The sequence below is a fragment of the Lissotriton vulgaris genome, unplaced genomic scaffold, assembly GCF_964263255.1.
Source record: "Lissotriton vulgaris unplaced genomic scaffold, aLisVul1.2 SCAFFOLD_557, whole genome shotgun sequence".
Lineage (NCBI taxonomy): Eukaryota > Metazoa > Chordata > Amphibia > Caudata > Salamandridae > Lissotriton > Lissotriton vulgaris.
In genome coordinates, this window is record NW_028254212.1 from 566,995 (window position 1) to 579,981 (window position 12,987).

The 12,987-nt window shown below is 50.2% G+C and overlaps 1 pseudogene across 1 annotated transcript in view; it reads right to left on the bottom strand.

Moving 5' to 3' along the window:
* LOC147659630 (uncharacterized) overlaps positions 1–12,987 on the bottom strand; it is a 173,094-nt pseudogene that overhangs the window by 139,736 nt on the left and 20,371 nt on the right. The gene's annotated exons all lie outside the window — the stretch shown is intronic.

Sequence of the window (12,987 nt, forward strand, 5' to 3'; positions counted from 1 at the left end):
GTTACCTTGGACCTGATAATTCTTGCCTCGGTGCCTATTCCAATCATGGAGTCCCACTCTGCAACTCTGGGCAATAGCTTGCTTAATCTCCACAACGGCCCCAACAACGCTAGGATGCCTGGCTTCACCTTGGGGGTGTCCAGAAGTGGGCACTTCACAGGAAAAAGCCAGGAAGGGTCCACAGATTAATTGTCCTCCACAGTGTGCACTGACCCAACAGGCGCGTTGTGTAGAGAGCCGGCAGTCTTTACCAACACAAGACCAGTTGTGTTGTGTGAGTGTCCAGCCAGGCAGCCTAGCAGAGGCCTTGTGAGGCAACAATGCTGAGCAGCTATAGCGGGCAGACATCGCAGGCGAGACAGTCTGATGCGCCCATTACTCACAGCGATCCCCGGTCACACTTCGGCCCCAAAACACACATCTTGAGAGACGCAGTCTTCACACATTATAAGGCCAGCAGTGTACAGCCCCGGACATGGCAGTTCAGCAGAGGCCTCGGTGCATGAGGCAATGTTACACTGCAGACACAGCAGGCAGACACAGCATGCGAAAAGTAACCCCTTCGCTGCTGGGGTTAATTTGCCGCTGTGCTGGGGGGAGGGGGGCGCGCACGGCACCCGCATGCTCATGACGAGCTGAGCTCGTCATGAGACACAGCGCTCCTGTGCTCATGACGAGCTCAGCGCGTCACAGGTGCATTACCTGCCGTGCAACGCTCAGCACAGCAGGGGAATTATCCTCGCGTGTGAGCCTTCCACGGCTCATGACGAGCTCCGCTCGTCATGAGCATGGAAGAGGTTAAACATGCCCATTGCTCACTTCGGCCACATGACATAAATCTTGACTGGAAGCACTGACTTGAAACTCCTTTTCCAGTGCTACCCATGCCTCAAAATTCCTTTAGATGCGACACACACCCATCGGCTGCTGCTGGCCCCAGCACCAACTCCACTCACACCACAGACTGGTGTCATTCACAACACGTGGCTGGCGATTGTTGCCAAAATGTTGAAGTGACTGCACCACACTAGTTGTAAAGGTAGAACACCTTTAGTAACAGACACCAATAATGTAGGGTGATTTTCCCCTCCCCAGCCACAGAGCAACTTACTCGGGTAGAATCCCGCACCCACAACATTCCGACAGGATATTGCATCATGACATTATCAAGACCATGAACCCCGAGTACTACACAACGCATGCGACACAGCCTGATAGTGGGCCTATCACCGAGTGTCCAAACAGTTCAGGGTGGAAAACTAGAATTCCATATAAAAGCTGCGCCTTTCACCATGAGACCAGCTGCCTCAGGCTACAATGGAAAATAAAGTTGTGCCGGTCACAAGTTTGAAGTCATGTCTCAGCACTATACAAGCATTTTACATCGTTGCAGCCGTCACTGTGTATGCTGTTATGCAATATCACAGGTAACAATAAATAAGCATATTTCATTTTAGCTTCTTTACGATAGCTCCCTGCACTGTAAACAGGCACTTGCATCTTGAGGGTGCTGTGCTGATTAGCCAAGCCTCTACCCCCTATGTTGTGTTATGTTTTGTATTGTATATTTTTACCCTGGTACTGTGATGCTGTTTCCCCACAACATGGATGATTCCACTTCTGGAATCTGGTGTGTGTGGATTCTGAGAATCTCAGAAGCAGGCAGTTTCCAGAGATCAGGGATGTGCCAGGGGTCATTGTAACCTGCTGAATAAAGCTCTAATTAATGTTATCCTCTGAGTCCGGTCTTACAAAAATGGCAACGAGGATGGGAACCTGTTGAAGACGACACAGTGCAGAGGAAGCACAGGATACACGACCCTTCAATGCACACCTCAGGTTAAACAACAGCACAGGGTACACAACCCTTTAATGCACGCCTCAGGTTAAACAACAACACAGGGTACACAACCCTTTAACGCACGCCTCCGGTTAAACAACAGCACAGGGTACCTGACCCTTTAACGCACACCTCAGGTTAAACAACAACACAGAGTACACAACCCTTTAACGCATGCCTCAGGTTAAACAACAGCACAGGGTACCTGACCCTTTAACGCACACCTCAGGTTAAACAACAACACAGGGTACACAACCCTTTAACGCACGCCTCCGGTTAAACAACAGCACAGGGTACCTGACCCTTTAACGCACACCTCAAGTTAAACAACAACACAGGGTACCTGCCCCTTCAACAGACACATCAGGTTAAACAACAGCACAGGGAACACAACCCTTCAATGCACACCTCAGGTTAAACAACAACACAAAGTCAGAACCTATAAAAAACATGGCCAGAATAAGCAATCAGGTACATAGGTGAAATCACAGCCAAGCCAACACATGCAGACTATCAACATGATGAGAATGTTTTCAAATATATGTGGGAACAGATCAAGAATGGAAAAAAACAGTTACAAGCAAGCAGCAAAACTAGCACAGCACATACTTAAATGCACGTTCACAATTTGTATTGGCAAAATAGAAAAGGTCAAATATTGCACTGCTCACCATCAAATTATTGCTATGCACAAATGCAGAAAGAAAAAAATGTGTGCAAATAACAAGGCATGCTAAGAAGATTGGCGAGAAATGACGAGTCATGCTAAGAAAATTGGTTAGAAATGGTAAAGCATGCTAAGAGAAAAATTGTAGAGAAATGACACTGGTACACAAACCTAGTACCCAAGTATCCACCTGCTAGTTATCAAACTACATTATAAGTGCAAAATTCTGGAGTACAAATGAAAATATTCCAAGATCTCACAATGGAGCTGGGATTCTTGCTGTTCGGTGCACCGCACATTTTTGCGTTTTAAAATCAGCTGTGCCGGAACACCAAGATAAAAATAATAAATTGAGTGCTTGCAATAATCTTCAAAGACACCTTCACCTGTAGAACGTCTGATGGCAACATCAAGGGTTATGAAAGCTGCCACTATACCATTACAATCTCCCCTGTCACCTCGATATCAGGAACGCTGATATATCGCCCACCAGGCAATTTAGGGGACTTTCCGACCAAAATTGCTGACCAGACCTCCATCAAATGCACGTCCACCACTAACTACCTACTATTAGGAGACCTGAATGTACATTTCCTGGACCCAGACGACAAACTGGCCAATGAACTACTCCAGGATCTCACCTCAATGGGCCTAGATCTTAAAAACCCACAGGCCACCCACGAAAAAGGGCAACTGCTTGACCCCATTCTTTCCAACATCCCCAACCTTAGATCCCTTGACCATATCCCCCTTCCCTGGACGGACCACTTTTTGGTTCCCTTAGTATGTGACATTATTACTGTGCCCCCGCCACCCCCAAAAATCAGAACGTATTCCAGACAATGGCAGAAATTGGAACCAGACGTCTGGGCAGCCAAACTCCGAGAAAACGTTCCTCATCCCCCCAATAACACCCTAGTAGGGGACAAAAAATTCAGTACCTGGATTACCCAATCGCTTGACGCCATCCTGCCCAAAACCCACTCTCTTAGACACAGCAAGAGAGTTAATCCCTCACCCTGGTATACCCCGGAACTCAATCTGCTACGTAAGGCTTGCAAAAGAAACGAACGTATCTGGAGGAAGGAAAAAACCGAGGAACGGAAAGAAGCATTCCGCGCCGCGGTAAAATCCTATAAAAAAGAGCTCCGTAGCATCAAAACTAGTTTCTACGAGGACAGAATTAAAAACGCGGCCTGTTCGGCCCATGAAACCTACTCAGTTCTAAAAGAACTACTCCACGCCCCCGACCCCCCACTCAAACCCCTCGATCCCAAAGCAGCTGAAACCAAATGTCAAAAATTAGCCACTTTCTTCGACGAGAAGATTCAAAACATTCTTCTAACCATACCCCCCCCGAACAGAACCCCACACAGCCGGATCCTACCATCACTACCGCCAATCCTCCTCTGCCGCCAGCCCCCCAACCCTCCCTGGACACTTTCGGTCCCGTAACAACGGAAGAAGTAGGAGCTACGCTGGCCGCAATTAAAAGTGGTTCCCCCCTTGATCCTGCCCCCCTCCGTTTCCTAAAAAAAGTGTCAAGTACCATCATCCCCCCCCTCACGGCCCTGATCAATTCCTCTCTCTCAGAGGGCATTGTCCCCCCCAGCTGGAAAGCGGCAGCAGTCAAAGGTCTGCTGAAAAAACCCTCTTTAGACCCGCAGGACTTCGCCAACTACAGCCCCATATCCCTTCTCCCTGGAAACAGCAAGATCGCAGAGAAGCTGGTAAATAAACAACTATCGCTTTACCTAGAAAGCAACAACCTCTTAGCGGCCTCCCAGACAGGATTTCGTCCAGGTCAGGGCACTGACATCGCCCTCCTGACAGCAGTGGAGAAGGCCAGAAGCATTCTGGACATGGGAGGATCAGTGGCAGTGATCATCCTAGACATCAGTGCGGCCTTCGACACTGTAGACCATCCCACCCTAATCCACCGACTGGGAGAGATCGGATTAAAGGGTCTGGCCTTGAAATGGCTAGAATCCTTTTTGACTGGACGCTCCTTCCAGGTGCGGGAAAACGACAGCTGCTCGTCCATCATCCCCCTCCGGTGCGGAGTGCCACAGGGCTCATCTCTGAGCCCTACACTTTTCAACGTGTACATGGCCCCACTGGAGAAGAGGGTCAGCTCGTACGGCGTGTCAGTTATCAACTACGCCGACGACACTCAGCTGGTCGTTACCCTTTCCCACCCTCACCACGCCCCATCCGACCTCCACAGCTGCCTTTCCGAAGTCCACCGATGGATGAATCTCTCCTCATTAAAATTGAACGGGTCCAAGACTGAGATCCTCCTGATGGGCCACAATGGGCCCTCCCTACCATCTCACCTTTGGCCCAGGTGCCTAGGGGACCCTCCCGCACCCAAGGAAGAGGTCAAGAGCCTTGGTGTGTGGATTGAGAAAGACATGAATTTTAAAACCCAGGCAAAAAGAACCGCAGGGACATGCTTTGGACTACTCAGAGCCTGCAGGAAGATCTTTCCCCTGCTCCCAGAGACCGCAAGGAGGCTCCTCATTCAGGGTCTAATCCTGGCAAGATTAGACTACTGTAACGCTATATACTTGGGAGCCCCTGAAGCCACCTTGAACTCACTGCAGAAAGTCCAAAATGCCGCAGCCCGCCTACTTACGGGCACACCTGGAAGATCCTCCGCCAGGCCGGCCCTCAACTCTCTCCACTGGCTCCCAGTCAGAGAAAGGGTCTTGTTCAAAGCCCTCTGTCTGGCCCATAAAACACTCAACAACAACGGTCCCCCTCTTCTGAAAGAACTTTTAATCCCATACAAAGCAGAGAGAGATCTCCGGTCCAATGCAGAAAATCTCATTGCAGTCCCTAGAGTGAGAAAAGCCAAGACTGGTGGCCATCGCTTCTCGGTTCACACGGCTAAACGATGGAACCAGTTACCCCGAAAACTTAGGACAGAACCGAACTATCTCCAGTTCAGAAAGACCTTAAAGACCCTCCTTTTCCCGCAAATATAATCCCACTAGTTGGCTAAAACCCCTGGAGAAGCAGATCAGCGCTGGGATGCTCTTCGGAGTTACTACGCGCTTTACAAAAACCATTAAAAAAAAAAAAATAATAATAATAAGACATAACTAAATGACACTTCTTGGACATGACAGCCAGTCATTCAGTCAGTCAAAAAGCTTTATTATCGGCTAAAAGCCATAAAAGCACATATATACAATTTTTAAATACTCTAAATATGGCAATTTAAAAGAGGTACAATATAAACATGGTGCTAAAAAACAGTACACATAAAAGAATTTAGGTTTTGGCGTCCTCCTAATAAAATTTAGGAGGTCCACTCCCACCATACTTTATATGATTCCTAATGGGTTAAAAACAATAACAATAACAAAGGTCTCACAGTTTGGCATTTTTGATCTTCGCGCTTCTGGAGCACCACATAGACAGGAGATATCTGGAGGTCACGAACACAATCAAGGGGGAAGTGTCATATTTTAAGATTCTATATACTTCCCTATAATCCCGGAGACCCGTATTCTTGCAAAATTTTACAATCCATTTAACTCTTGCCTAGGAATATAAAGGGCAAAAGAGCAGATCCGTCTCCTCACTACTTTCACACCCTGGGCATGTGCGAACTGCAAGAGGTACATTCAACCACTTATTGGTGACTGCCCTAACTGGGAGTGTTCCGTGTCTGAATTGGACAAAGTTTCTTCGCAAGTAAGGGCTGGATGTCATCCAGGAATTGCTCAAAATGATAATTATCCTTGACCTCCAGTAATCTATTGTTCAACTTACCCAAAGCAGGATTACGTGCTAGAAGATCCATGTGATATTGTTTAAGTGCTTTAGCCAAAAACCTTTTGGTGATTAAAGGGCATGTTTGCTCTGGGGAAAGCCACATATTTGCCCTACCCAATGCGGGACAGAGCTGCTTCTCGTATTTTAACCAGGGGATTTTCCCCACTCCTCTTATAGCCAATAGATCCCTTAAGTCCTCTTTATAACTTATCAGCTCTGGAGTAGTCCAGAGTCGCCTCCAATACAACAGGGGATGGTTAGCTATAGCATCCTGTATAGGGGCCAAACCCAGATCTAAACGTAATGGAATCAGAGGGGTGCTCTGGGGAAGTCTCAGTAAGCGCCCAATGAAGCTATTCTCACTGATGGACAGTGAGGTAACACTAGCGTGGCCCCACAACTCTACTCCATAGAGCGCACCACCCCTCGCCTGGGCTCTATAGATTTCAACTGGTGGTCCCAGGATTTTAAGTGAGCTCTCGTTATACACCTTTAAAATTCCACAAGATGCTTGAGCCAGCTTCAGGTTTGCTTTGGCCATGTGCGACTCCCACTCCGTCCTATCATTCAATGTTACCCCCAAATAATCAAATGTGGAGCCATCCAAATGGGGGTGAGGACAATTGGTTGATTCAGCGTGAGAGAACATGTATTTGGTTTTGGAAAGATTGATCTCCAAATTTCTAGATCTGCAGAAGGAGCAGAACGCCTACAAAGTTCGCTGGATACCCATAGAAGATTTTGATAACAAAAGCGTATCATCAGCGAACATCAGAGCCGGTATCTTACGTGTGGTTAAACTTGGAGAATCTAAATCCCTCACACCCAACAGATGGTCAATCAAACCATTGAGAAACAAAGAGAAAAGAGTGGGGGCCAACACACACCCCTAACTAACACCCTTTTTCCACAGGGAAGGGGGCCGAGAGCTCCCCATTCCTCCCGTACCTCTCCCTCGCAAAGGTGCCTTGATGTAAACGTTGAAACAATTGGCACAGATATACTGGGGCACCCATCTCTAACAATATGGCCCAAAGCTTATCCCTCTGGATCAAATCGAAGGCAGATCGAAGATCTACAAAGATCAAATACAGACTTCCAGCTCCCATTGTCACAGTCTTTCAGTAGACCAATTGAAGTCTAAACAGTTGGTCGATGGTAGAGACCTTAGCACGGAAGCCCGCTTGGAGAGAGGTGAGGATCAATCCAACACTGTAGCCTCGTTAATAAAAAGTGGGCAAACAATTTCTGCAGGACATCAATCAGGCTAATGGAGCGGTAGTTTGCTGGGTCGAGTGGGGAGGCCTTTTTTATAAATGGGGATGATCTCTGCACCCAACCATGTGTGGGGGATTTCCATACCGGGGAGGATGGCATTAAAATATAAGGGACCCAGACCTTTTGCTCGCTTAGGAATAGATCTCCAGGCATTCTATCCAATCCCGGGGCCTTCCCAGAAGACAAGCTCCTCAGGGACGCCTGAATTTCCAACATAGTACAGGGTGAATAATCATTATCTTTTGCATCCAGTGCTCCTGAGTCGAATATTCCCTTTGTTAGGGGAAGTAAATCTACAGCAGTTGGGGTATCGCTATGGGAAAACAAAGACTTAAAATGCGATATCCAAACCTCTTAACTCAGGTTAGGTACTTACGCAGAGGGACCTTCAACCATACCCGTTCTAACTAGATTCCAGAAAGCCCTGTAATCACGTCCATCCAGAGCTTCCTTTATATTTGCCCATCTTATTGCCTCCCATTCTGACTTAGATTCAGCAATTATACTCTTGTAAGAGAGTCTAGCTGCTCCAATGCTCTCAACAGATCCATTTTTCACTTCCCTAACAAGGGCACATTTAGCCAACCTACAGGGTTTGGTGTACCATTAGGCCAGGTTTTTTGGCCTCAGCCTCTTGTTAGCAGTGGTGTAAAAATAGAATGCCAAAGTAGTGATTAAATTGGAGTGGATGGTCCCAAACGTTTGAAAATAGGAAGAGTCAAAGTTTTCGACCAGGAGTTCAAAAGCCTCCACTAGGGAGCAGGCAACGTGTTGGTATAGATCAGCTATTCTTTCAGGGGCTAGCACAAACTTGGCCCATCTTATGCGTCTGCTACCCGCAACTGGAATTAGATTCATATCTGCATGGGTCTCCAGCTCGCCCGGTCTATATTGGTAACCCAATGTGTGTTTTAACTCTAGTGACAGAAGATTGTGCTCACCGTCTACCCTTGGGATAACGCTGAAGGCCCTGATTCGAGACCAAAATTCTACATTGCCCATGATATAGTCAATGGTTGTGCCTTTCCCTATTCTATTATAGGTAATCTTACCTGGGACATCAGGAAGGAGTCTGCCATTACAAGCTCTAAGGGAGTGAGTTAATAGGAGCTTGTTAATCTGCAGAGCCATTAGCAACCAGCGCTTTGCCGGATACATAGAGCATTCCTGAATGAGCCAAGTGGAATCCTCATCTTGAGTTACAGAAGGGATCCCGGCCAAGGGTTTAAAGTGACATTTAAAGTCACCACCCAAAATTCTATGTGTCAGTGAGGGAAATAATATGAGGAGCTCATCTAAAACATTTAACATAGAGAAACCCACCGTATGGGGAGTGGGTCGCAAATAAACATTAACAACCGCCACACTCGTGCCATCCAAATATTTAAGAACAATACAAAGAATATCCGGAGAGTGGGATTCTATCACCTTCACTAAACAGCCCAAATGCGTAGCTACCCAAATACAAAGTCCCCCAGAGGGTCTCCCTCTCAGTCCCTGTACAGCAGGTATATAAAAAGTCGCAAAGCCCACCCTTATGGGAGCAGTCAACATCCATGTTTCTTGGAACAGGCCCATGTTGCTCTGGTCCACCAACTCTCCCCATTCTGGATGGGCTGCTTAGAACCAATACCGCAAGATTCCACGACCCAATCAATGCGCTATGGGATTCTTCCCTTGGCGGAGTAACTAGAGAAGTTGAAAACACATTCAAAGGGGGCGATCTTGCCAGATTATCCGCTGAGTTCCATATCCTGGTGGGTTTGAAATTGTGCTAGGTGGAATCGTTAATATTCAATCGTCCTGTACCCCCGAGTCCGTCAGGGGGGTCCCACCCTCAACCCTCTGGCGCTCCTCCACAGGAAACCCAGCTGTGTTAGAATCAGTTTCAGTAGGTCTTAGTGACTGATATAGTCAATCTACATAATTCAAGACACTGAATCTATTTACTACAGGAAGGTTGTATTCTATGTCAGGACCGGAGGCTTCGGATTATGCCATTCTTTCATCGCTTTATTCTCTACAGCAGCAAGAAAAATATATAACAACTACTTTTCCCATGAACATTTGGGGGAAAGAATAAAGTCAAACATGAGTCCTATTACAGTGTCCATGTACAGGTGTCTCCCATCATGCTCCACTGTACTTGTCTCCTCCTCTTTCTTCGCTGCTCGCAGCAAGTTAAGTTGGTTTTTTCCTTCTCTCCTGGGTTTGGGTTTCTGTGTGGTTCCTTTGGCCTCTGGGCCGGGTGTCGGGTTTCTGTTTTTTCCCCACAGATTCCCTTGCTTGGTCGCGGGAAGCCTAGTGCGCTCCTTACGCGATCTTTGCCCAGTAGTGTGCGGTGTGGTGGCGCGGCCACCAGGGGCCGGTGTCTCGTTTGCTGAAGGGGCGCTCCCAGAAGCTTCTGGAGTGTTCTGGCGCGCTCCTGTCACCAGCGGACCCGTGCCTAGCCTCCCGGCTCTGACACCCTGCGGGGTCGCAATTAGGTTTTCCCTTTGCTTCTGTGGGTTCTTTGGGTTGTACTTTTGGCAAACACCCTACGGGGTCGTAAGTGTGCTGTGAGACCGCTTTGCCGGGAGGCGCCCCGAGACTCTGTGGGCTGCAGCGTTCCCAGGGCTTTGCCCGTTCATTGTGTGCCTCTGGCCACCCATATCGCTGGGACTCCTCAGAATATAGAGCGCCCTGAGGAGGGTCATTGGTCTTGTCTGACGTTCCAGTTGCTATAGCCTAATTTAACTCGCTATGCAGGGGAACGCGGACAATTATCCGGGGGAGGACCCCCTGAACTATGTCCCGTTGAACGATGACTTTTACCAGGCGGTCGACGAGTCCATCTACTGCGCGGTCGACCAGGCTATGGTCTCCCTGGAACAACGTCTTTCGGCGCGCCTGGACGAGGCCTATGCCAAGTTTGCCGCCTTGCTTCCGGCACCGGTCCCGGCCTCCGGGACTGATTCGTCCCCTACCCCACCTCCTCCCAAGAAGCCTTGCACTGAGGGGGTTGATTCGGCGGCTTTTGCCAGGGTAAAGCGTGCCTTCAAGGCCCTGGAGGACGCACAAGCTCCGGCTCCTCTTCCTTCGGAGGCTCCGCCACTTTCTCCACCTGCGATGTCTCCGGACCCGCAGCGCGATGACGACGAATCCCCGGACTCGGAGGAGGAGGCCTGTTCTTCCAGGTCGTGGCTCCCTTCTCAGCCCTCATCCTCCGCAGGTCCGTCGGACATGCTGGACCCGGACGATATCGTCCATCCCCGTTCCTCAGAGTGGGTCCCGTGTGACAAGGTGGCCCAGTACGTCGCTAATAGGCTACGGAAGCCGGTGGACAAGGATGCTAGGAGCCGCCTGCGCGCGGAGTGTCCCCGGCCGTCGTTGGATGGCAAGGTGGCCATGACCCCGGACATCGATCCGAAGATGGCGACCTTCCTACAGAAATTTGTCAAGGACCCGAGGAAGGGTATCGACAGATCCTGGCGCACTTGCCAGGACAAGCTTCTGGATGCTGTCGGGCCCCTTACCAAGATCCTGGATATGGCGGAGGAGGCCAAAGTGTCGGGTGACGCGATTTCCCTGGAGGTACTTTCCAAGTGGGCCCAGAGGGCCATTATTTTCCTTGGCAACGCCAACTGCACCCTCTCTACGGAGCGGAGGCGCTCCCTGCTTATCAAGGTGGATCCCAAGCTGGGCGACCTCGCCTCGTCGGAGGCGGGTGCTGTAGCCCAGGGGGGCTTGTTTGGTGACTCGTTCATCAAAGAACTGGGGAAGTTTGGGCGACCTTCACGTCCCTGGATCGTGCCCAGTCCAATATCAAAAAGGTTTTCGCGCCCCGGGTTTTCGACAAGGCCGGACGAGGCAGGGGCCGCTCGTTCGGCCGGGGCGCCAGCTCGGACCGAGGTCAAGGCTCCGGACGTGGCCAGTACCAGGACAGGGCCAAGTTCAATAATTTCTACCCCACGAGAGGGCAGAAGTTCGGAGGTCGTGGTGGTCAGCGTGGCCAACAGCAAGGCGGTGGCCGAGGTGAGCGTTCTGCCTTCCGCGAGTTTGAAAGTGGGGGGGCGCTTGGCGCAGTTTCTTCCTGCATGGGCCTCCCTTACCAGCGATGCTTGGGTGCTGCAGACGGTTCAGGGCTTCCAAATGGAGTTCCATGGCTGTCCTTGTCAGCTACAGCGTCCTCGCCCCATTACCTTTTCCCAGCGCGATGCGGCTTTGGTGAGCGAAGAGGTCGCTGCCCTCCTCCAAAAAGGGGCGACTTGTTGCGCTTGCGAGCACCCCTCAGGTTTTATAAGCAATCTTTTCTTAGTAGACAAGGTAGATGGGGGCAGTCGCCCCGTGATCCATCTGAAGGAGTTCAACGAGTGGTTGGTGTACCGACACTTCAAAATGGAAGGGATACATCTGCTGCGCGACGTCTTGCGACAGTCCGACTGGATGGTCAGGCTGGACTTGAAAGACGCTTATCTAACGATTCCCAGTTTTCCGCCTCATCGGCGTTTCCTCCAGTTCAGGTGGGACGGCCAGGTTTACGAGTTTACTACTCTTCCTTTCGGGCTATCCTCAGCACCGTGGTGCTTCACAAAGGTGTTGCGGCCGGTGGTGGAGGCCTTGCGAGCTCAGGGGGTCAGGATGATAGTCTACCTAGACGACATGCTGCTCATGGATCAGTGCCCCGAGAGACTGCGGTCACAGTTGCAGTTTGCGGTCAACCTTCTGCAGGGCCTGGGGTTCGTGATCAACGAGAAGAAGTCTCTCTTGGTTCCCATGCAATGCGCTACATTCCTCGGTTTCACCATAGACTCGGTGGCGGCCTCCTTGAGCCTGCCGGCCAGGAAGGTGGCGCTGATCCGACACGAGTTGAGACAAACCCTACCGAAGCGGATGATTTCCTTGCGCCACCTGGCGAGACTAGTGGGCCTGTTGTCCTCTTCGATCCAGGCTATCATCCCGGGGCCCCTTCATTACCGCGCCATGCAGCGCTTGAAGGCCTACCACCTGCGGAGGGGCCTGACGTACTCTCAACTGATTCCTTTGTCGGAGGACGTGAGGGACGAAATGCGGTGGTGGCTTACGCACATGGAAGCCTGGAATGGCCGTGCGATTTGCGGTTCCGCCCCAGATATCGTGATAGAGTCGGACGCCAGCCGTTCCGGCTGGGGGGCGCGGTGCGGAGATTTCTCCACAGGCGGCGCCTGGTCTGCTCTCGAACAGTCATTGCATATCAACTGCTTGGAGTTGCTAGCGGGCTCTTTCGCGGTGCAATGTTGGACCAAGGACAGGGTGCAATCCTGCGTCCTTCTGAGGATGGACAACGTGTCGGCGGTCCGTTATATCACCTGGGTGGTACCAGGTCCAAGATGTTAGCGGACCTGGCCAGGGATTTCTGGCACTTTTGTCTGGACCACCAGGTGTCGGTTACGGCAGA